This window comes from Artemia franciscana, chromosome 15, assembly GCF_032884065.1.
Source record: "Artemia franciscana chromosome 15, ASM3288406v1, whole genome shotgun sequence".
Classification (NCBI taxonomy): Eukaryota; Metazoa; Arthropoda; class Branchiopoda; order Anostraca; family Artemiidae; genus Artemia; species Artemia franciscana.
In genome coordinates, this window is record NC_088877.1 from 6031662 (window position 1) to 6056940 (window position 25279).

Sequence of the window (25279 nt, forward strand, 5' to 3'; positions counted from 1 at the left end):
ATGACGTCAGTCGACACACAAACATGACGTCACTCGACAGACACACACACACAGACAAGTTATTTTTATATATATAGTTATATAATGCGATTAGGAATGGAAGCATCTATTGCAAAATAGAAGATTCCATGTTCCAAAAGTTTCTTCAGAATTAGTTGATTTCTTAGATATGTGATTTTTTGTTTAGGAGATCTTTGACAACTTCAGCTATTGTACGTAGTGATGTCCCCTCAGATGTATTGAAAGTTAAAGAAGCCCCAGTAAAGGAAATTCAAAACGTTCTCCAGAGTCCTGAAAAGCTGAAGCATGATGAAGACCTAAAAAAAGAAATTACCATTGAAGGCGTTGTAAGTGGGAATTCAATCAGTATTACTCTACGTATTTTTAATAAAATAGCCAGGATATTTTCGTTTTTTTTTTGGGGAGGGGGGGTGAAACAACGCGTAACGTGGTTTCAGTTAATGTTTTAAATAATAATGGTTACTTATTGCGTAAATTCCGCACTAAGAAAACCGAAAAAAAAATTGTTCACATCATGCAAATTCAAGCGTTTAACTATTGCTTAAGTTCACGTTTCTCCAACTCTGTTGTTATATTTCACTGTCATTAAGCAGGGCGGCCACAAATTCCCTAAAATCGAGCGAAGGTCCTTAATGGTCCCTTAAATTGACAAAGGTCCCCGAAGTCCCTTTTCTTGTTTTGATTTAAAGCTCTGTATCCTGAAGGCTACCAATACCTGTGAGTATATGGTTTTCAGTATTTTTGTTTTGATTGAAATTCTTGGGACCTGTTTTGGCTTGTCTAAGAATGAAAAAACTTGTTGTTGCATAACTTAGAGCGTTAATGTCTGGATAGAGCCAACAGACTAGTAATGAAAAGGAGTGACCCCCTTTGCCTCTGGAGTCAATAGGCAAGGAGGCGGCAGGGTTCAGTTGGCTTTGTTAATTACTTAGAAAACTCTTTTCTGTGTGTCTCTTTTACACACAGAGAAAAAAAAGAGAATGGGTCCAAGCACAAAATATGAAGGAGGCGGTGTTAATTAGGTTTCTTGCACGATTTTAAGCTTACATACATTTCTTGAACCATTAGACTACTTCCTAGTACCCCTTTTTATTTGAATGCATTTCTGGTATTGACCTATATATTTTCTACTGTCTTCATTTTTTAAAGTTTATGGTTCAAAGTTTCAGTTTGAATAAGAATGGGAAAGTGCAAATACAAGGAGACTTGGTTGGAAGAGAAATATGTGACGTGATACCGTGTAGAACCATTCTAAGAGATCTGTTCTCTTTCTACTGTTCTATCCTCAATACATCGCATGTCTGCTATAAGGGCTCCTACGCTTTACTACATCACGTCCGAACTGCTGAACATAAGGAGAATGTGAAGAATGTTGACGTAAAGATTGTGCCGAATCAGCTTCATCTCTCGGGAGCATCTTCCATGGAGATCGGCAAACTGACCAAAGTGCCCATGAACTTTGGTGCTTATCTAGTGTGGGATGAAACAACAGTTGCGGAAATTACATGGACTCTAAAGATGATTGAGTCTGGCTATTCTGGGAAATCCGCAGACGGAATAGCATATGTAGTTGGACAAATGTTCAGAGATACAGTGGTCAAGAACATCTTCTTTTGGCGAACTAAGTTCGCTTACTTTTTAACGGAAGCTCTTGGACCTCATTTCCGGAAGATGACCCTTGATGAAGTCAGCAACAGTTATTATATTGTCGAGTTTTAACGAAACCACAAACTCAGAAAGTAGAAAAGATAATGGCCCGATAAAATGAAACGAGTGGTAGAAATATATTTGAAGACTGCGTTTATTGGACATACACAGTTGAAGTCAGAAATAGCCAGAACGATTGATGAAAGTGGTTTATGTATTTCTAAAATAATATTACTTTGTGATGGTCTGAATGCTAACAAAAAACTTTTCCGACTGATTAATAGTGAAAAAGGTGAATTAACAGGTAGCGAAGGTCTTCTTGATATTGGTACCTGCAAGATACATTTGATACCCAACGTTTTTCGGAAGGGTATGCAGGAAATTAACGAAATTTTTTCCAAATCTGATCATCAAAGGGTAGTACTTTTGTAGTGGCTGACCAGCTAGACAAGTAGACTAAGAGAAGATTCAGGAGAAAACTGGCGTTCCTAAGTCTTGGCTTTTGAAAGATATACCCACCAGATGGTTAACAACAAGACCTACCGCTTCAGGCCAAGGTAACAGATGCCAGCTCTGTCTGAGTACTTCGCTGTCTATATTCCAAAGGAGAGCTCCAGTCTGGAGAATTCAAATGTGTACAAAGAATTCATCTGGATGATCAAACAACCGACCATGAAAACGGAGTATTAGTTTGGTGTTGATAGTTCGAACCTCTTCATACGTTTTACTGAAAAGCTTCAACTGGAAGAGTCCATGCTGTATGAACTCTATACGGAGCTGAACCAGCTGGTCTTGACATTGGCTGGACGAGTTTTAAAATCCGGGGTGACGGAAGAGCTTAGGGATGAACTAACATCGTCTGTTTCGAGTCATTATACGAACCTTCAAAAGTTTTAACTTTTCTGGACGAGTTCTCAGCGAAGAAAGAGCTTCGGTGAATGAGCGAACTTTGAATGCAAAACTGTTTGTGATAGATGGGTTGAGCAGATTTGGATGACGTGCGCAAAATTTTGCTATTACAGAAGACTTGATGAAATACTAAATCCGCTAGAAAGAGCTATGATTTGCACCTACTGCAGGAAAAAGCCTTGAAAGAAAAAGCTGGGAAAGAGCGAGAGGATTTGGAGGCAAGAGAACATCTGAACGAGCTGCAGCTCGTTGAAACCTATTTGAAAAGACAGACAATAGAGACTCTCGAAAAGTCGTTCCAAGAAAAAGAATAAGTGTTTGGTTCCAACAAATAGGCCGCAGACAAGTTGCTGCAAGAAACTCATAACCGGTTGGAAAAAGGTATTGAAAAGAAGGACATGGCTAAGATACAGCTAGCGCTGGCCATGATAGATAGGACTCTGTTGATGCGTAATGAACAAAAAGGTAGCTGCTACTTTTGAAACCACCCAGCAGCAGTTAGAGTCAAAGAAACAGTTGCTGATCACATCCCTGCTCCAGCAGAAGGCAGTGCAGAAAAAGGGATACAAATAGGTTGTTTTCTAGTTACTGTACCCTTGTCTCTTTTATCATATTTTTGAATCCAATTTTTTCTATTCGAAAGCAAAACGTTCAGAAAAAAAAGACGAAAAAAGCTCCTCCCATGACGTGATGAATCTCATGTGGTCACGTGTTAATCATTACTCGGCCTCTGATTATGAAGAGATGTATGCAAATGATCATTCCCATTTTGTTTTCTTAGTCAGGTGTCATTTGGTGTTGTTTCAGTGGTTTTTTTCTCAAAAGCTTTCTCAAAACTGAGTTTTGAGTTCCATTTTGCTTCCGGAATGGTCCCTTGAGAGGTCGCTTTTGTGACTAAAAAGAAGTCCCTATTTTTTACCCCTTGAACCTGTGGCAGCCCTCCATTAAGTCATTAGACCATTCATTAAGAAATTACTTCAGCTAGCATTACTTGTGGAATTCCTAAAAAATATTCCAACTTAGAATGAGAGAAAATATTTAAGCTAAAACAGTTTTAAAAAGTTGACTCCTCCAAGATATTATTAACGAGTTGAACAAAGCTATGATTAAATTTGATGGCAGTAAAGTATATAAAGGGAGTAGACACATTGCTTCGTTCCTTAGTATGTCTTGTTGTGTTCCTTATTGTGTTGAGTGTGTTCGTAATTGCTTTAAACCTGCGTAGAAAAGTATCATTTTTATATTCATTATATCGTTCGTTTGAGCTACTAACAATAGGAAAATGATGAATGTTCCATGTCTAATGTTTGTGTTTAGTTTAATTTTTGAATTTATCTCTTAGTTCTTTTGAGGTTAATGCTGAAATGTATTTTGTTGAAATATGTGTATAATACCAGCAACGGGCGAATAAATTTATTTTAAGGAGGGAGGTAATTTTTCTAAAATCTACACAATAAATTGATCAAATAGAAAACATGGGACATCGAAAGAACGTGATATATCCCAATGGTTGTTGAAAGGCCCATGCAGACGTGTACACATGTTTTTTTTTCGATGGTGGGAGGGTATTAATGAGGAAATAAATTTATCTGGTAATTTGATTAAGAAGGGCCCCCCTGAAACTTGGAAAAATTTATGCTCTCGTGTGGAGGAGTTCCAACCGAAAGATACAATAAATTTATGTTGTAAATTTGTAAAAAAAAAAAAAAAAAAAAAAAAAAAAAAACGTTTCTTCTAGTCATTTTTAAAGAAATGGGACAAAACTTAAGATTTAGTGTGAAGAGCGAGGTATTAACGAGGGGAGAAACCCCCTCATATATATAACAAAAAATATAAGAATATAAAAGTTTATTACGTAAGTTAATTCTTAAGTTATGTATATTTTTTACTAATAAAAAAGTTCGTTAAAAATTAAAAGTTCTAGTTGCCTTTTTAAGTAACTGAAAAATTGGAGGGCAACAAGGCCTCCTTCCCCACCCCTTATTTCTCAAAATCGTCTGATCAATAAATTCAAACTGACAAAATTACCTAATTTTACAAATTTTAAAAAATTAGCAGCTAGTGGTTTCGATCCACCGACCTCTGGGTTATGGGCCCAGCGCGCTTCCGCTGCGCCAAGCTGCTGTCAGTAAAAGAATTTTTCAAACAATTGATGTTATTACAAGAGAAAATTTTACCACAGACCCTAGGCCCTAGATTTTTGGAGTAAGAATCAGACTTTAGGGGTAAATTTCTATCTTAGGGGCTTCTTGCTATTCTGGAAGTAGTTGTGTTAAGTGAATGAAAAAGGATAAGCCTATAATCGGGCAAATATGTTAATAAAACAATTATTACCTTAGAATATGCAGAATAATTGTAGTTATCACATTCTGACTGTACTTCCATTGTAATTTCCTTTCACCTCCCAGTGTGCAAATGTATAGTCAAGTTGCATATTTCCCATGCATTTTGCCAATTCACATTTGTTTCAACCCGTGGACTCGTAAATTGAATCAACACTGACTACTACTACTACTACCAAGGTACTTATCGGTTATGTAATAAGTACTCGAAAAGTGAAGTTTGGTTAATGCTAATTAAATATGAATTTTTTTATTTAAAATTTATAGGATTTACTCCTGTTTCATATCACCAATCAGATTTTTTCTTAAAACTCTGCTGACTAAGCTATGTATTCTAACACCCCCTCCCCTTATTTTATAATTTATTGTGAAAATGTTATGGGACTTCACCCACGCAAGCGTGCTCTTTTTTTAATATTGTCTCAAAATGAATAATCTTTCGAAGCCTCAATGGCTCAGTCGGTTGAGCTTGTTTTGTAATTTTGGCATCATGATTTTGAGCCTAAAATAAAGTAAATGATGATTTATTTTGCAGTTAACTAGAATTTATTCTTAATTATTAAGCATGGTTAAGTTGCCTATACATGTTAGTATAGGCAATATTTCGTTCTTTATTATAACATTAAACCACACGTCGGGTAGTTATAACCTAACAAAAAATAAAACTAATTTTAAACTTTTCCGGTAATTTTCTAGTTTCAATTAAAAAACCAAATTATTGCTTAGACGCCATAAATAGTTTTTGTAATTTACATAATAACTTCAGCGATCCTGAACTGAGAACTAAAATAAAATAAAATTATCTTGTCAATATATAAACGTGCATAGATATTGCATTCACCTATTACGTCATATATGGTTACAACCAGTGCTGTCACTTACTTGAAGTAATTTTACTTGAAGTACTACTTAAGTAAAATTTTTCATTACTTGTACTTATACTTAAGTAAAATCTCTACGGTGTACTTATTACTTGATACTTAAATAAGATTACGAAATACTTATTATTTAAGATATTTTTAATGTACTTGTTTTTCAAATACTTCACCTTTGACAAGAAAATTTTGTGTGTGTGTGCTTTGGCAATGTACAGGACAACATCACTTTTAGATTTAGAGCAAACTCAGATATAGCTTTTGTGTGTGTGTGCTTTGGCAATGTATAAGAGAACATTACCCTTTAGATTTAGAGTAAACTCAGGTATAGCTCCATGCCCTATTTCTGGATATGTTTTTGGTATTTGGTATTTTGACAAAAAAATTATACTAAGATTAACACTTGGTTTAATTTTTGTTTAAAAGTTATATAACAAAGAAAATTGAAATTATTTCACAGTTCACTGGTCGACAGTGAGCTAAAATCCCTTGTTTTGTGCTAAATGTTGCATACTGTAGTCCCTTTGGGCTTATATTTCTGACATTAGTGTTTAAGTTTTGTCATCCCGTCAACTGAACCAGATTTCTACCATTTCATCATCTTTGAGTTCATCAAAGGTTGAGTTTTTTGTTTGACTCAATTTAACTTGTGAATGAAGTAATGGATCTCAATGAAAGTCAAGCCAAAGATGCCAAAACCATAAGACACATAATGTTTGGAGATGAAGACCCTAGCTTAATTAGGGGGAGGGGGCTTTAATTACTAAAAAAAAGTTGAGTTTTTCATTTAATTCTGTGTAACTTGCGAGAGTTTGATGGATCTCAGTGAAGATTGAACCAAAGGTGCCTAAGACCGTGACAGGCATCAAGTTTTGAGATGAAAACTCTAGCTCAAATAGAACGAGGGGGAGTGGGTTTTAAGTGCTGAAAAAAGTCAATCTTTTGGTTTAATTTAGTATAACTTGCAAATGGAGCAACGGATCTAAATGAAAGCTAGACCCATGATGACTAGGATCAGGGCTCATATCGAGCTGTGATATCACAAGCCGTATTTAAAATAGGGCGAGGGGAGGGGTTTTCAAGTCATAAGAAAGTTGAGTTTTCCTTTAGTTTAGTAGGGCCTGTAACTACTTCCACCCATGGCTTGCCCAAAGCCTGGAAATAACCCTTTTCCAAAATAAGTCATACTGAAGCCAACCTTCAACCAAATATTGCATCCCCAGAGAAAAATTACTTTGTATGGCACTTGGTATTTACCAAGTGACATACAGTGATCACAAATTCTGTCGGTCTGTCAGTCCCGGTCTTGCTAGTTTAGGCCCTTCCAGATAAGCTAGGACAATGAAATTTGGCAGGCGTATCAGGGACCAGTCCAGATTAAATTTGAAATAGTTGTTTCCTCGATTCGCCCATCTGGGGGGGAGTGGGAGGACAAAAATTAGATCAGATTTTAATTAAATTTGACATTTAGAATCAGATTTTTTCTTAAAACTCTGCTGACTAAGCTATGTATTCTAACACCCCCTACCCTTATTTTATAATTTATTGTGAAAATGTTATGGGACTTAACCCACGCAAGCGTGCTCTTTTTTAATATTGTCTCAAAATGAATAATCTTTCGAAGCCTCAATGGCTCAGTCGGTTGAGCTTGTTTTGTAATTTTGGCATCATGATTTGGAGCCTAAAATAAAGCAAATGATGATTTATTTTGCAGTTAACTAGAATTAATTCTCAATTTTTAAGCATGGTTAAGTTAATAAAATTATCTAATTTTGCTAATTTTAAAAGTTTTGCAGCTAAATTAAAAATATAGATCCATCGACCTCCAAACTATGGGCCCAACACGCTTACGCTGCGCTAAGCTGCTGTTACCTTAACATGTTATCAAACAAGTGATGTTATTACAAGAGAAAATTTTTACCAGGGAAATCAATTTCCAGTTTAATTTGTTCAATTAAACTGGTTCCTCCAAGCCTTACCCCTGCTTCAATAAAAATTCTTGTGTACATTCCAGTATGCAATTCTGAGCACTGTATTATGTTGAGCAGGTATAATTTTCCATGCTTATTTTCTCCCTTTAATGTGTCAATAAATTCAAACTGACGAAATTATCTGGTTTTGCTAATTTTAGAAATTTAGCAGCAAAATTAAAAATTTGGCAGGTTTCGATCCACCGACCTCTGGGCTTATGGAACCAGCACCCTTCCGGTGCTCCAAGCTGCTAAGTTACCATGTCATCAAACAAGTAATGTTGTTACAAGAAAAATTTAACCAAAGACTTCGATTGGGAACTCAGTTTAATTGGTTCAAATAAATTGCTTCCTTCAAGCCTTACCCCCTCTTCAATATAAATTCTTTTGTATATTCCAGTATGCAATTCTGAGCACTGTATTATACTGAGCAGGAATAATTTTCCATGTTTATTTTCTCGCTTTTTGTATCAATAAATTCAAACTGACAATTAAAAAACCAAATTATTGCTTAGACGCCATAAATAGTTTTTGTAATTTACATAATAACTTCAGCGATCCTGAACTGAGAACTAAAATAAAATAAGATTATCTTGTCAATATATAAACGTGCATAGATATTGCATTCACCTATTACGTCATATATAGTTACAACCAGTGCTGTCACTTACTTGAAGTACTTCTACTTGAAGTACTTCTTAAGTAAAATTTTCCATTACTTGTACTTATACTTAAGTAAAATCTCTACGGTGTACTTATTACTTGATACTTAAGAAAGATTACGAAATACTTATTACTTAAGATACTTTTAATTTACTTGTTTTTCAAATACTTCACCTTTGACAAGAAAATTTTGTGTGTGTGTGCTTTGGCAATGTACAGGAAAACTTCTTTTTTAGATTTAGAGCAAACTCAGATATAGCTTTTGTGTGTGTTTGCTTTGGCAATGTACAAGAAAACATTACCCTTTAGATTTAGAGTAAACTCAGGCATAGCTCCATGCCCTATTTCTGGATATGTTTTTGGTATTTGGTATTTTGACAAAAAAATTATTGAACATTCCAGTATGTAATTCTAATCACATGTTTCCTTGTTTATTTTCTCCCTTTCTGTATCAATAAATTCAAACTGACAAAATTACCTAATTTTACAAATTTTAAAAAATTAGCAGCTAGTGGTTTCGATCCACCGACCTCTGGGTTATGGGCCCAGCGCGCTCCCACTGCGCCAAGCTGCTGTTAGTGTAAGAATTTTTCAAACAAGTGATGTTATTATAAGAGAAAATTTTACCACAGACCCTAGGTCCTAGATTTTTGGAGTAAGAATCTGACTTTAAGGGTAAATTTCTATCTTAGGGGCTTGTTGCTATTCTGGAAGTAGTTGTGTTAAGTGAATGAAAAAGGATAAGCCTATAATCAGGGAAATATGTTAATAAAACAATTATTACCTTAGAATATGCAGAATAATTGGAGTTTTCACATTTTGACTGTACTTCCATTGTAATTTCCTCTCACCCCCCAATGTGCAAATGTAGAGTAAAGTTACATATTTCCCATCCATTTTGCCAATTCACATTTGTTTCAACCCGTTGACTCGTAAATTGAATCAACACTGACTACTACTACTACTACCAAGGTACTTATTGGTTGTGTAATAAGTGCTCGAAAAGTGAAGTTTGGTTAATGCTAATTAAATATGAATTTTTTTTATTTAAAATTTATAGGATTTACTCCTGTTTCATATCACCAATCAGATTTTTTCTTAAAACTCTGCTGACTAAGCTATGTATTCTAACACCCCCTCCCCTTATTTTATAATTTATTGTGAAAATGTTATGGGACTTAACCCACGCAAGCGTGTTCTTTTTTTAATATTGTCTCAAAATGAATAATCTTTCGAAGCCTCAATGGCTGAGTCGGTTGAGCTTGTTTTGTAATTTTGGCATCATAATTTTGAGCCTAAAATAAAGCAAATGATGATTTATTTTGCAGTTAACTAGAATTAATTCTCAATTATTAAGCATGGTTAAGTTAATAAAATTATCTAATTTTGCTAATTTTAAAAGTTTTGCAGCTAAATTAAAAATATAGATCCATCGACCTCCAAACTATGGGCCCAACACGCTTACGCTGCGCTAAGCTGCTGTTACCTTAACATGTTATCAAACAAGTGATGTTATTACAAGAGAAAATTTTTACCAGGGAAATCAATTTCCAGTTTAATTTGTTCAATTAAACTGGTTCCTCCAAGCCTTACCCCTGCTTCAATAAAAATTCTTGTGTACATTCCAGTATGCAATTCTGAGCACTGTATTATGTTGAGCAGGTATAATTTTCCATGCTTATTTTCTCCCTTTAATGTGTCAATAAATTCAAACTGACGAAATTATCTGGTTTTGCTAATTTTAGAAATTTAGCAGCAAAATTAAAAATTTGGCAGGTTTCGATCCACCGACCTCTGGGCTTATGGAACCAGCACCCTTCCGGTGCTCCAAGCTGCTAAGTTACCATGTCATCAAACAAGTAATGTTGTTACAAGAAAAATTTAACCAAAGACTTCGATTGGGAACTCAGTTTAATTGGTTCAAATAAATTGCTTCCTTCAAGCCTTACCCCCTCTTCAATATAAATTCTTTTGTATATTCCAGTATGCAATTCTGAGCACTGTATTATACTGAGCAGGAATAATTTTCCATGTTTATTTTCTCGCTTTTTGTATCAATAAATTCAAACTGACAATTAAAAAACCAAATTATTGCTTAGACGCCATAAATAGTTTTTGTAATTTACATAATAACTTCTGCGATCCTGAACTGAGAACTAAAATAAAATAAGATTATCTTGTCAATATATAAACGTGCATAGATATTGCATTCACCTATTACGGCATATATAGTTACAACCAGTGCTGTCACTTACTTGAAGTATTTCTACTTGAAGTACTTCTTAAGTAAAATTTTCCATTACTTGTACTTATACTTAAGTAAAATCTCTACGGTGTACTTATTACTTGATACTTAAGAAAGATTACGAAATACTTATTACTTAAGATACTTTTAATTTACTTGTTTTTCAAATACTTCACCTTTGACAAGAAAATTTTGTGTGTGTGTGCTTTGGCAATGTACAGGAAAACATCACTTTTAGATTTAGAGCAAACTCAGATATAGCTTTTGTGTGTGTTTGCTTTGGCAATGTACAAGAAAACATTACCCTTTAGATTTAGAGTAAACTCAGGCATAGCTCCATGCCCTATTTCTGGATATGTTTTTGGTATTTGGTATTTTGACAAAAAAATTATTGAACATTCCAGTATGTAATTCTAATCACATGTTTCCTTGTTTATTTTCTCCCTTTCTGTATCAATAAATTCAAACTGACAAAATTACCTAATTTTACAAATTTTAAAAAATTAGCAGCTAGTGGTTTCGATCCACCGACCTCTGGGTTATGGGCCCAGCGCGCTCCCACTGCGCCAAGCTGCTGTTAGTGTAAGAATTTTTCAAACAAGTGATGTTATTATAAGAGAAAATTTTACCACAGACCCTAGGTCCTAGATTTTTGGAGTAAGAATCTGACTTTAAGGGTAAATTTCTATCTTAGGGGCTTGTTGCTATTCTGGAAGTAGTTGTGTTAAGTGAATGAAAAAGGATAAGCCTATAATCAGGGAAATATGTTAATAAAACAATTATTACCTTAGAATATGCAGAATAATTGGAGTTTTCACATTTTGACTGTACTTCCATTGTAATTTCCTCTCACCCCCCAATGTGCAAATGTATAGTAAAGTTACATATTTCCCATCCATTTTGCCAATTCACATTTGTTTCAACCCGTGGACTCGTAAATTGAATCAACACTGACTACTACTACTACTACCAAGGTACTTATTGGTTGTGTAATAAGTGCTCGAAAAGTGAAGTTTGGTTAATGCTAATTAAATATGAATTTTTTTTATTTAAAATTTATAGGATTTACTCCTGTTTCATATCACCAATCAGATTTTTTCTTAAAACTCTGCTGACTAAGCTATGTATTCTAACACCCCCTCCCCCTATTTTATAATTTATTGTGAAAATGTTATGGGACTTAACCCACGCAAGCGTGTTCTTTTTTTAATATTGTCTCAAAATGAATAATCTTTCGAAGCCTCAATGGCTGAGTCGGTTGAGCTTGTTTTGTAATTTTGGCATCATAATTTTGAGCCTAAAATAAAGCAAATGATGATTTATTTTGCAGTTAACTAGAATTAATTCTCAATTATTAAGCATGGTTAAGTTAATAAAATTATCTAATTTTGCTAATTTTAAAAGTTTTGCAGCTAAATTAAAAATATAGATCCATCGACCTCCAAACTATGGGCCCAACACGCTTACGCTGCGCTAAGCTGCTGTTACCTTAACATGTTATCAAACAAGTGATGTTATTACAAGAGAAAATTTTTACCAGGGAAATCAATTTCCAGTTTAATTTGTTCAATTAAACTGGTTCCTCCAAGCCTTACCCCTGCTTCAATAAAAATTCTTGTGTACATTCCAGTATGCAATTCTGAGCACTGTATTATGTTGAGCAGGTATAATTTTCCATGCTTATTTTCTCCCTTTAATGTGTCAATAAATTCAAACTGACGAAATTATCTGGTTTTGCTAATTTTAGAAATTTAGCAGCAAAATTAAAAATTTGGCAGGTTTCGATCCACCGACCTCTGGGCTTATGAAACCAGCACCCTTCCGGTGCTCCAAGCTGCTAAGTTACCATGTCATCAAACAAGTAATGTTGTTACAAGAAAAATTTAACCAAAGACTTCGATTGGGAACTCAGTTTAATTGGTTCAAATAAATTGCTTCCTTCAAGCCTTACCCCCTCTTCAATATAAATTCTTTTGTATATTCCAGTATGCAATTCTGAGCACTGTATTATACTGAGCAGGAATAATTTTCCATGTTTATTTTCTCGCTTTTTGTATCAATAAATTCAAACTGACAATTAAAAAACCAAATTATTGCTTAGACGCCATAAATAGTTTTTGTAATTTACATAATAACTTCAGCGATCCTGAACTGAGAACTAAAATAAAATAAGATTATCTTGTCAATATATAAACGTGCATAGATATTGCATTCACCTATTACGTCATATATAGTTACAACCAGTGCTGTCACTTACTTGAAGTACTTCTACTTGAAGTACTTCTTAAGTAAAATTTTCCATTACTTGTACTTATACTTAAGTAAAATCTCTACGGTGTACTTATTACTTGATACTTAAGAAAGATTACGAAATACTTATTACTTAAGATACTTTTAATTTACTTGTTTTTCAAATACTTCACCTTTGACAAGAAAATTTTGTGTGTGTGTGCTTTGGCAATGTACAGGAAAACATCACTTTTAGATTTAGAGCAAACTCAGATATAGCTTTTGTGTGTGTTTGCTTTGGCAATGTACAAGAAAACATTACCCTTTAGATTTAGAGTAAACTCAGGCATAGCTCCATGCCCTATTTCTGGATATGTTTTTGGTATTTGGTATTTTGACAAAAAAATTATTGAATATTCCAGTATGTAATTCTAATCACATGTTTCCTTGTTTATTTTCTCCCTTTCTGTATCAATAAATTCAAACTGACAAAATTACCTAATTTTACAAATTTTAAAAAATTAGCAGCTAGTGGTTTCGATCCACCGACCTCTGGGTTATGGGCCCAGCGCGCTCCCACTGCGCCAAGCTGCTGTTAGTGTAAGAATTTTTCAAACAAGTGATGTTATTATAAGAGAAAATTTTACCACAGACCCTAGGTCCTAGATTTTTGGAGTAAGAATCTGACTTTAAGGGTAAATTTCTATCTTAGGGGCTTGTTGCTATTCTGGAAGTAGTTGTGTTAAGTGAATGAAAAAGGATAAGCCTATAATCAGGGAAATATGTTAATAAAACAATTATTACCTTAGAATATGCAGAATAATTGGAGTTTTCACATTTTGACTGTACTTCCATTGTAATTTCCTCTCACCCCCCAATGTGCAAATGTATAGTAAAGTTACATATTTCCCATCCATTTTGCCAATTCACATTTGTTTCAACCCGTGGACTCGTAAATTGAATCAACACTGACTACTACTACTACTACCAAGGTACTTATTGGTTGTGTAATAAGTGCTCGAAAAGTGAAGTTTGGTTAATGCTAATTAAATATGAATTTTTTTATTTAAAATTTATAGGATTTACTCCTGTTTCATATCACCAATCAGATTTTTTCTTAAAACTCTGCTGACTAAGCTATGTATTCTAACACCCCCTCCCCTTATTTTATAATTTATTGTGAAAATGTTATGGGACTTAACCCACGCAAGCGTGTTCTTTTTTTAATATTGTCTCAAAATGAATAATCTTTCGAAGCCTCAATGGCTGAGTCGGTTGAGCTTGTTTTGTAATTTTGGCATCATAATTTTGAGCCTAAAATAAAGCAAATGATGATTTATTTTGCAGTTAACTAGAATTAATTCTCAATTATTAAGCATGGTTAAGTTAATAAAATTATCTAATTTTGCTAATTTTAAAAGTTTTGCAGCTAAATTAAAAATATAGATCCATCGACCTCCAAACTATGGGCCGAACACGCTTACGCTGCGCTAAGCTGCTGTTACCTTAACATGTTATCAAACAAGTGATGTTATTACAAGAGAAAATTTTTACCAGGGAAATCAATTTCCAGTTTAATTTGTTCAATTAAACTGGTTCCTCCAAGCCTTACCCCTGCTTCAATAAAAATTCTTGTGTACATTCCAGTATGCAATTCTGAGCACTGTATTATGTTGAGCAGGTATAATTTTCCATGCTTATTTTCTCCCTTTAATGTGTCAATAAATTCAAACTGACGAAATTATCTGGTTTTGCTAATTTTAGAAATTTAGCAGCAAAATTAAAAATTTGGCAGGTTTCGATCCACCGACCTCTGGGCTTATGGAACCAGCACCCTTCCGGTGCTCCAAGCTGCTAAGTTACCATGTCATCAAACAAGTAATGTTGTTACAAGAAAAATTTAACCAAAGACTTCGATTGGGAACTCAGTTTAATTGGTTCAAATAAATTGCTTCCTTCAAGCCTTACCCCCTCTTCAATATAAATTCTTTTGTATATTCCAGTATGCAATTCTGAGCACTGTATTATACTGAGCAGGAATAATTTTCCATGTTTATTTTCTCGCTTTTTGTATCAATAAATTCAAACTGACAATTAAAAAACCAAATTATTGCTTAGACGCCATAAATAGTTTTTGTAATTTACATAATAACTTCAGCGATCCTGAACTGAGAACTAAAATAAAATAAGATTATCTTGTCAATATATAAACGTGCATAGATATTGCATTCACCTATTACGTCATATATAGTTACAACCAGTGCTGTCACTTACTTGAAGTACTTCTACTTGAAGTACTTCTTAAGTAAAATTTTCCATTACTTGTACTTATACTTAAGTAAAATCTCTACGGTGTACTTATTACTTGATACTTAAGAAAGATTACGAAATACTTATTACTTAAGATACTTTTAATTTACTTGTTTTTCAAATACTTCACCTTTGACAAGAAAATTTTGTGTGTGTGTGCTTTGGCAATGTACAGGAAAACATCACTTTTAGATTTAGAGCAAACTCAGATATAGCTTTTGTGTGTGTTTGCTTTGGCAATGTACAAGAAAACATTACCCTTTAGATTTAGAGTAAACTCAGGCATAGCTCCATGCCCTATTTCTGGATATGTTTTTGGTATTTGGTATTTTGACAAAAAAATTATTGAACATTCCAGTATGTAATTCTAATCACATGTTTCCTTGTTTATTTTCTCCCTTTCTGTATCAATAAATTCAAACTGACAAAATTACCTAATTTTACAAATTTTAAAAAATTAGCAGCTAGTGGTTTCGATCCACCGACCTCTGGGTTATGGGCCCAGCGCGCTCCCACTGCGCCAAGCTGCTGTTAGTGTAAGAATTTTTCAAACAAGTGATGTTATTATAAGAGAAAATTTTACCACAGACCCTAGGTCCTAGATTTTTGGAGTAAGAATCTGACTTTAAGGGTAAATTTCTATCTTAGGGGCTTGTTGCTATTCTGGAAGTAGTTGTGTTAAGTGAATGAAAAAGGATAAGCCTATAATCAGGGAAATATGTTAATAAAACAATTATTACCTTAGAATATGCAGAATAATTGGAGTTTTCACATTTTGACTGTACTTCCATTGTAATTTCCTCTCACCCCCCAATGTGCAAATGTATAGTAAAGTTACATATTTCCCATCCATTTTGCCAATTCACATTTGTTTCAACCCGTGGACTCGTAAATTGAATCAACACTGACTACTACTACTACTACCAAGGTACTTATTGGTTGTGTAATAAGTGCTCGAAAAGTGAAGTTTGGTTAATGCTAATTAAATATGAATTTTTTTTATTTAAAATTTATAGGATTTACTCCTGTTTCATATCACCAATCAGATTTTTTCTTGAAACTCTGCTGACTAAGCTATGTATTCTAACACCCCCTCCCCTTATTTTATAATTTATTGTGAAAATGTTATGGGACTTAACCCACGCAAGCGTGTTCTTTTTTTAATATTGTCTCAAAATGAATAATCTTTCGAAGCCTCAATGGCTGAGTCGGTTGAGCTTGTTTTGTAATTTTGGCATCATAATTTTGAGCCTAAAATAAAGCAAATGATGATTTATTTTGCAGTTAACTAGAATTAATTCTCAATTATTAAGCATGGTTAAGTTAATAAAATTATCTAATTTTGCTAATTTTAAAAGTTTTGCAGCTAAATTAAAAATATAGATCCATCGACCTCCAAACTATGGGCCCAACACGCTTACGCTGCGCTAAGCTGCTGTTACCTTAATATGTTATCAAACAAGTGATGTTATTACAAGAGAAAATTTTTACCAGGGAAATCAATTTCCAGTTTAATTTGTTCAATTAAACTGGTTCCTCCAAGCCTTACCCCTGCTTCAATAAAAATTCTTGTGTACATTCCAGTATGCAATTCTGAGCACTGTATTATGTTGAGCAGGTATAATTTTCCATGCTTATTTTCTCCCTTTAATGTGTCAATAAATTCAAACTGACGAAATTATCTGGTTTTGCTAATTTTAGAAATTTAGCAGCAAAATTAAAAATTTGGCAGGTTTCGATCCACCGACCTCTGGGCTTATGGAACCAGCACCCTTCCGGTGCTCCAAGCTGCTAAGTTACCATGTCATCAAACAAGTAATGTTGTTACAAGAAAAATTTAACTAAAGACTTCGATTGGGAACTCAGTTTAATTGGTTCAAATAAATTGCTTCCTTCAAGCCTTACCCCCTCTTCAATATAAATTCTTTTGTATATTCCAGTATGCAATTCTGAGCACTGTATTACACTGAGCAGGAATAATTTTCCATGTTTATTTTCTCGCTTTTTGTATCAATAAATTCAAACTGACAATTAAAAAACCAAATTATTGCTTAGACGCCATAAATAGTTTTTGTAATTTACATAATAACTTCAGCGATCCTGAACTGAGAACTAAAATAAAATAAGATTATCTTGTCAATATATAAACGTGCATAGATATTGCATTCACCTATTACGTCATATATAGTTACAACCAGTGCTGTCACTTACTTGAAGTACTTCTACTTGAAGTACTTCTTAAGTAAAATTTTCCATTACTTGTACTTATACTTAAGTAAAATCTCTACGGTGTACTTATTACTTGATACTTAAGAAAGATTACGAAATACTTATTACTTAAGATACTTTTAATTTACTTGTTTTTCAAATACTTCACCTTTGACAAGAAAATTTTGTGTGTGTGTGCTTTGGCAATGTACAGGAAAACATCACTTTTAGATTTAGAGCAAACTCAGATATAGCTTTTGTGTGTGTTTGCTTTGGCAATGTACAAGAAAACATTACCCTTTAGATTTAGAGTAAACTCAGGCATAGCTCCATGCCCTATTTCTGGATATGTTTTTGGTATTTGGTATTTTGACAAAAAAATTATTGAACATTCCAGTATGTAATTCTAATCACATGTTTCCTTGTTTATTTTCTCCCTTTCTGTATCAATAAATTCAAACTGACAAAATTACCTAATTTTACAAATTTTAAAAAATTAGCAGCTAGTGGTTTCGATCCACCGACCTCTGGGTTATGGGCCCAGCGCGCTCCCACTGCGCCAAGCTGCTGTTAGTGTAAGAATTTTTCAAACAAGTGATGTTATTATAAGAGAAAATTTTACCACAGACCCTAGGTCCTAGATTTTTGGAGTAAGAATCTGACTTTAAGGGTAAATTTCTATCTTAGGGGCTTGTTGCTATTCTGGAAGTAGTTGTGTTAAGTGAATGAAAAAGGATAAGCCTATAATCAGGGAAATATGTTAATAAAACAATTATTACCTTAGAATATGCAGAATAATTGGAGTTTTCACATTTTGACTGTACTTCCATTGTAATTTCCTCTCACCCCCCAATGTGCAAATGTATAGTAAAGTTACATATTTCCCATCCATTTTGCCAATTCACATTTGTTTCAACCCGTGGACTCGTAAATTGAATCAACACTGACTACTACTACTACTACCAAGGTACTTATTGGTTGTGTAATAAGTGCTCGAAAAGTGAAGTTTGGTTAATGCTAATTAAATATGAATTTTTTTTATTTAAAATTTATAGGATTTACTCCTGTTTCATATCACCAATCAGATTTTTTCTTAAAACTCTGCTGACTAAGCTATGTATTCTAACACCCCCTCCCCTTATTTTATAATTTATTGTGAAAATGTTATGGGACTTAACCCACGCAAGCGTGTTCTTTTTTTAATATTGTCTCAAAATGAATAATCTTTCGAAGCCTCAATGGCTGAGTCGGTTGAGCTTGTTTTGTAATTTTGGTATCATAATTTTGAGCCTAAAATAAAGCAAATGATGATTTATTTTGCAGTTAACTAGAATTAATTCTCAATTATTAAGCATGGTTAAGTTAATAAAATTATCTAATTTTGCTAATTTTAAAAGTTTTGCAGCTAAATTAAAAATATAGATCCATCGACCTCCAAACTATGGGCCCAACACGCTTACGCTGCGCTAAGCTGCTGTTACCTTAACATGTTATCAAACAAGTGATGTTATTACAAGAGAAAATTTTTACCAGGGAAATCAATTTCCAGTTTAATTTGTTCAATTAAACTGGTTCCTCCAAGCCTTACCCCTGCTTCAATAAAAATTCTTGTGTACATTCCAGTATGCAATTCTGAGCACTGTATTATGTTGAGCAGGTATAATTTTCCATGCTTATTTTCTCCCTTTAATGTGTCAATAAATTCAAACTGACGAAATTATCTGGTTTTGCTAATTTTAGAAATTTAGCAGCAAAATTAAAAATTTGGCTGGTTTCGATCCACCGACCTCTGGGCTTATGGAACCAGCACCCTTCCGGTGCTCCAAGCTGCTAAGTTACCATGTCATCAAACAAGTAATGTTGTTACAAGAAAAATTTAACCAAAGACTTCGATTGGGAACTCAGTTTAATTGGTTCAAATAAATTGCTTCCTTCAAGCCTTACCCCCTCTTCAATATAAATTCTTTTGTATATTCCAGTATGCAATTCTGAGCACTGTATTATACTGAGCAGGAATAATTTTCCATGTTTATTTTCTCGCTTTTTGTATCAATAAATTCAAACTGACAATTAAAAAACCAAATTATTGCTTAGACGCCATAAATAGTTTTTGTAATTTACATAATAACTTCAGCGATCCTGAACTGAGAACTAAAATAAAATAAGATTATCTTGTCAATATATAAACGTGCATAGATATTGCATTCACCTATTACGTCATATATAGTTACAACCAGTGCTGTCACTTACTTGAAGTACTTCTACTTGAAGTACTTCTTAAGTAAAATTTTCCATTACTTGTACTTATACTTAAGTAAAATCTCTACGGTGTACTTATTACTTGATACTTAAGAAATATTACGAAATACTTATTACTTAAGATACTTTTAATGTACTTGTTTTTCAAATACTTCACCTTTGACAAGAAAATTTTGTGTGTGTTTGCTTTGGCAATGTACAGGAAAACATCACTTTTAGATTTAGAGCAAACTCAGATATAGCTTTTGTTTGTGTGTGCTTTGGCAATGTACAAGAAAACATTACCCTTTAGATTTAGAGTAAACTCAGGTATAGCTCCATGCCCTATTTCTGGATATGTTTTTGGTATTTGGTATTTTGACAAAAAAATAATTGAACATTCCAGTATGTAATTCTAATCACATGTTTCCATGTTTATTTTCTCCCTTTCTGTATCAATAAATTCAAACTGACAAAATTAACTAATTTTACAAATTTTATAAAATTAGCAGCTAGTGGTTTCGATCCACCGACCTCTGGGTTATGGGCCCAGCGCGCTTCCACTGCGCCAAGCTGCTGTTAGTGTAAGAATTTTTCAAACAAGTGATGTTATTACAAGAGAAAATTTTACCACAGACCCTAGGCCCTAGATTTTTGGAGTAAGAATCAGACTTTAGGGGTAAATTTCTATCTTAGGGGCTTCTTGCTATTCTGGAAGTAGTTTTGTTAAGTGAATGAAAAAGAATACGCCTATAATCGGGCAAATATGTTAATAAAACAATTATTACCTTAGAATATGCAGAATAATTGTAGTTATCACATTCTGACTGTACTTCCATTGTAATGGATATATTAAAAGATAACATTTGAAATATACTTCATCAACCTCTTTCATTTTTTTTTCATTTTTTTTTCTATCGTTTTATACAGAATTAAATAAAAAAAACAATTTTTTTAACTGAAAGTAAGGAGCGACATGAAAACTTAAAACGTACAAAAAGTACTCCATATATGAAAGGGGTTGTTCCCTCCTCAACGCCCCAATCTTTACGTAAAAATTAGACTCTTTCTCTCAACTCTAGTTTTTAAAACAGTAAAAAACTTTAGCGCAAAGAGCGGGTTGTTGAGGAAGAACCAGCCCCTTTCATATATGGAGTAATTTCTGTTCGTTTTAACTTTTAATGTCGCTCTTTAATTTCAGTTAAAAAAAATTGTTTTTTATTTCATTTCTGAACGTTTTTGAATTAATGCATGTTTTGATTTTGGTTCTCCGCACATGAATAATTAAAACGAAATTTGCATATAATTTTTTTTTTTTTTTGGCTAAATGGCTTCTTCATAGTTTTGATCGGACGATTTTGAGAAAAAAGAAGTGGGGGAGGAGGCCTAGTTACCCTCCAATTTTTTGGTTACTTAAAAGGCAACTAGAACTTTTTATTTTTTACGAACGTTTTTATTAGTAAAAATGTGCAAAACTTACAAATCAACTTGCATAACGAAATTTTTTTGTGCCATTAATTTGAATTTTCAATGTGTGTTTTGTGGCCTTTTTTTGTCCTTTTTTCATCTTTTTTTTACTGAACATTAGTAATATCCTTAATGTGCACTGCTGCCTTTATTAGAGGTGCGAGAACTTCAAAGGACAAAGCCTGAAATCCGCAGATTAAATTTTAATGCATTCTAGTTGTAATATAAAGGTACTGGTCTCAATAATGACAGTTTATTTGCTTTCCCTGATGAAATTACAGACCGGGACACCGGGACAAAAATGACGACCGGGACACAGGGAATATAAATGACGACCGGGACACTCAAAGAGAAATTACAGACTAGGAGAGCAGGACACAGGGACACAACTACAACGGGGTCGCCGGGGACACAGTGGGGGGATATATAAATGACGACCGGGACACAGGGATTGTTCGAAGAGAAATTACAGACCGGGACACAAATGACGACCGGGACACAGGGAATATAAATGACGACCGGGATACTCAAAGAGAAATTACAAACTGGGACACCGGGACACAAATGACGACCGGGACACAGGGAATATAATTGACGACCGGGACACAGGGACACAACTACAACGGGGACGCCGGGGGCACAGGGGGATATATAAATGACGACGGGGACACAGGGAATTTTCGATTAGCAATCACCATCAACAAAGCTCATGGGCAATCATTAGAATAATGAGGTATAGATCTGAATACGGATTGTTTTTCCCATGGACAATTATATGTTGCATGTTCAAGAGTCAGTAAACCTGACAAATCTATCAGAGGGGTCATTTGAAAGGAAATTAAAAGTTCTAGTGCCCTTTTAAAGAAACCCGAAAATTGGGGGACAACTATGCAACTATGCCGGATTTTCTTTTCAGTTTTTCGCTGAAGTGATCCTTCCATCGTTCTCGTCTTGCCTCGGAGTCTGTGATTGGGAGCCCGTGTATATCTAACAGTGTAGGAGCGGCCGATGACTTCTTTTTTGACAGTTCACGGACTTTCTTATACATGAAGTGGTTTTTACCTTTTGAAAGGCTTCTTCACACTCACGAAATTTATCATTGACGTAGTGTCGTCGACCTTGCCGGATTTTCTTTTCTACTAGGCACTTCAGCCTCTTATATTCGTCCTTGCTTTGTCGATCTACCTTGTTGGCATGGACGCGCTTCTGCACACATAGATCAATAATTTCGGGGGTGTTCGACGGTTTATCTGAATGGGTCTGAATTCCCAGGATTTCACTAGCATTTTCTCTGATGATGCATGCGCTTTCGTCGACAAATCGATCAATTTTTTCTGCTGTTGGAGCTTCCATGGGTTGGATTCTTGACAACTTGTTTGAGAGTGCTGTTTTATACCTGTTCCTTTTTTCTATGTTTTTCAGCAGGTCGACACGATTTCTTGGTAAGCTTTTCTTAGGCTGTTGGGGCTTCCGAATACGCAACCGCAGCTCAGACATGACTAGAACGTGGTCCGAGTTGAAGTCGCCATCGGCTATGGAGACTGTGTTCAGTACTGATGATTTCCATCGCTTGCTAACAAGTATGTAATCAATCATGTTTGCAGTGCGGCCGTCAGGGGATCTCCAAGTAACTTTCCTTCGTTTTCTATGACGGAACATGGTGTTCGTTATGAAAAGTTCGTTATCCCGACAAAAGTCAATGAGCATTTCACCCCTGTGGTTCTGCCGCCCATGCCCAAACTTGCCCATGATATCTTCAAGTCTATCATTTTGAGTGTCCGACAATGGCGTTGAAGTCCCAAATCACGAACAGAACCACTTTCTTGGGACCCGTGTAAACGGTGTGTTGGAGTTGGCTGTAGAATTCTTCGGCTTCTTGGTCATTCCGGAACGAGTCTGGGGCGTAAACTTGGATTGTTGTCATGTTGGCAATGGTTCCTTTCAGACGAATGGTGATAATACGTTCAGAGACAGGATGGGCGGCAAGAAGAGACTGCTTGGCTCGCTTGGAGAGTAGGAAACCGACACCTTCGCGGTCAACTCCATCACTTCTTCCAGACGCGATGATGTCGTTTATTCTTTCTATTCCTGTGGAGGGAAGGTGAGTCTCAGAAAGCTAAACGATGTCCCGACGGCAACGGTTCATCTCGTTTAGGACTAGTTCCCTTTTTCCTGGTTTGGCTAATGTGCGTACGTTTAGCGTTCCTAGTGAGAGATATGTTTTTGGGGTTAGGATAAACGAAGTCTTCTCCGACTGGAGAGTCGTCAAATCGGATAAATGATCGTCGGCTGCCCCGGACGTGGTAACGAAATCATTTTCATTATCATAATTATCAACATTATCATCATTATCAACATTATCATCATAAAGATCATTTTCATTGTCGCAATTTGCAATTCTTGGTCTCATACCGTCGGTTACCCCGGACGAGGTAGCACGAGTTCTTACTTTTTTATTCACCATTTTCATAATTTATATTTAAGAGAAGGAGTTTCATGGCTAATTTGTCGGGGTAGCAGTAAGCCGATTCTCTCTACCCTTAGCGCGGACCATTTTCCATGGAGCTGGATCGTCAGCCCTTCACAGTTGTCCCTCTAGGAAGGGAAGGGATCCTTCCGTTCGGTGGTCCGTGACGCCGAGCAATTTCTCCCATTGCTGGGGGAAGGTGTGTAACCGCTGGGACATGTCCACACGCCGTTGGGCCTTGTATGGTGTACATCACAGGGGCCTTCCTCCTCCTTTGCCTGTATTTCTGACCCTCGGGCGAGGGTGTCCCAGTTTCAATTATGGACCCCCAGGTACTAGGTCCCCCTTGGTCCGCGCCTTCTATGAAGTTATCCTACATCTGTAGAACTTTCCCCTATCCGCCACCTGGGGGCACCCTGAGTGGTCTGGGGGAGGTCCTCTACTAAGAAAAGACTCAATAAGGACTCGTTGTCAGTGCATAAAAATCCAGGTCAAGCCGTAAAAACCAAGACCAAACTCTAAAAATCAAGGTCAAACTCCAAAGTGAAGACCTGTCCGAACAGATCAAAGGTAACATCTAAAAATCAAGATCAATTCGTAAAAATCATGATCAGACCCTAAAAATTCAAATAAAAATCATAAAAATTAATACCAAACCAAAGAAATCAAGGCCAACCTCTATAAATCAAGTGATCAGTATTTAGAAATCTTGTGCAACCTCATAAAAACTACGATCAACTCATAGAAATCCAGACAAACTCTCAAACATTAAGAGATAAATATGTAGAGATCAAGACCAAACCATAGAAATCAAGACCAGGCAGTAAGAGTCAAGAGATCAACATATAGAAATCCAGAACAATCCTTAGAAATCGAGACCCGCGTAAAGAAACACAGATCAAACCGCAATAGCCAAGACCAAGCTAGAAATCAAGGTCAAACTTTAAAAATCAAGACTAAAGAAATCAAGGGCAACAACCAAAAGTCAAGACCAATACATATAAGTCATGATCAGACCCAAAACATCCAGACCAATTCATAAAAATCAAGGCTAAACTGAAGAAATAAAGGTCAATCTCTAAAAGTGAAGACCAATCTGAACATAAGGAGATCAAAAGGCAAACCTCTAAAAATCAACTCCGAAGAAATCAAGAGGTCAATACGGAAAATTCTAGAGCAAGCCCAAAGGAATCATAACCAATGCAAAGAAATCCGGACAAAACCGTTAAAACCAAGACCAAACACTGGAAATCAAGATTAACCTCTAAAATCAAGACTAATCCGCAGAAATCAAGGGCAAAATATAAAAATCGAGATCAATTCATAAAAATCATGAACAGATCCTAAATATCCGGACAAATTCATAAAAATCACGGCCCTACCAGAGAAATTAAGATCAACCTCTAAAAATCAAGTCCAAACAAAAGAAATCATTTCGTCAATATTTAAAAATATTGTGCAATTCCATAAAAACTATGACCAACTTATAGAAACCCAGACGAACTCACAAAAATCAACAAATAAATATGTATAAATCCAGACCAAGCCATAGAAATGGGACAGAAAATGATAGTGCCAAATGCTTTTCTGGGGAAAGCGTCAAAACAGAGAGTGAAACCAATAATTTAAAATAGCTTTTTAGTGGGGTTATAACACAAAGAATATAATTTGTCTAAATAATGCAAGCT

The 25279-nt window shown here is 34.9% G+C and overlaps 1 long non-coding RNA gene and 7 other non-coding genes across 9 annotated transcripts in view; 1 reads left to right on the forward strand and 7 right to left on the reverse strand.

The window, feature by feature from the left end:
* The window catches only part of LOC136035978 (uncharacterized), a 69094-nt gene extending 64600 nt beyond the window's left edge, over positions 1–4494 (forward strand). For both annotated transcript variants that reach the window (XR_010619592.1, XR_010619593.1), the window contains one exon: positions 188–4494. This is a non-coding gene — a long non-coding RNA (uncharacterized LOC136035978). The remainder of the gene's footprint in view (positions 1–187) is intronic.
* Positions 4495–4629: 135 nt separating this feature from the next.
* Trnam-cau (transfer RNA methionine (anticodon CAU)) lies at positions 4630–4701 on the reverse strand. Its single transcript has one exon. It is a non-coding gene; the product is annotated as a tRNA-Met (tRNA).
* A 4228-nt stretch (positions 4702–8929) lies between these two features.
* Positions 8930–9001, reverse strand: Trnam-cau (transfer RNA methionine (anticodon CAU)). The gene has a single exon. It is a non-coding gene; the product is annotated as a tRNA-Met (tRNA).
* Positions 9002–11176: 2175 nt separating this feature from the next.
* Trnam-cau (transfer RNA methionine (anticodon CAU)) lies at positions 11177–11248 on the reverse strand. The gene has a single exon. It is a non-coding gene; the product is annotated as a tRNA-Met (tRNA).
* A 2175-nt stretch (positions 11249–13423) lies between these two features.
* Positions 13424–13495, reverse strand: Trnam-cau (transfer RNA methionine (anticodon CAU)). Its single transcript has one exon. It is a non-coding gene; the product is annotated as a tRNA-Met (tRNA).
* A 2174-nt stretch (positions 13496–15669) lies between these two features.
* Trnam-cau (transfer RNA methionine (anticodon CAU)) lies at positions 15670–15741 on the reverse strand. The gene has a single exon. It is a non-coding gene; the product is annotated as a tRNA-Met (tRNA).
* Positions 15742–17916: 2175 nt separating this feature from the next.
* Trnam-cau (transfer RNA methionine (anticodon CAU)) lies at positions 17917–17988 on the reverse strand. Its single transcript has one exon. It is a non-coding gene; the product is annotated as a tRNA-Met (tRNA).
* Positions 17989–20163: 2175 nt separating this feature from the next.
* Positions 20164–20235, reverse strand: Trnam-cau (transfer RNA methionine (anticodon CAU)). The gene has a single exon. It is a non-coding gene; the product is annotated as a tRNA-Met (tRNA).
* Between the last annotated feature and the right edge of the window lie 5044 nt (positions 20236–25279).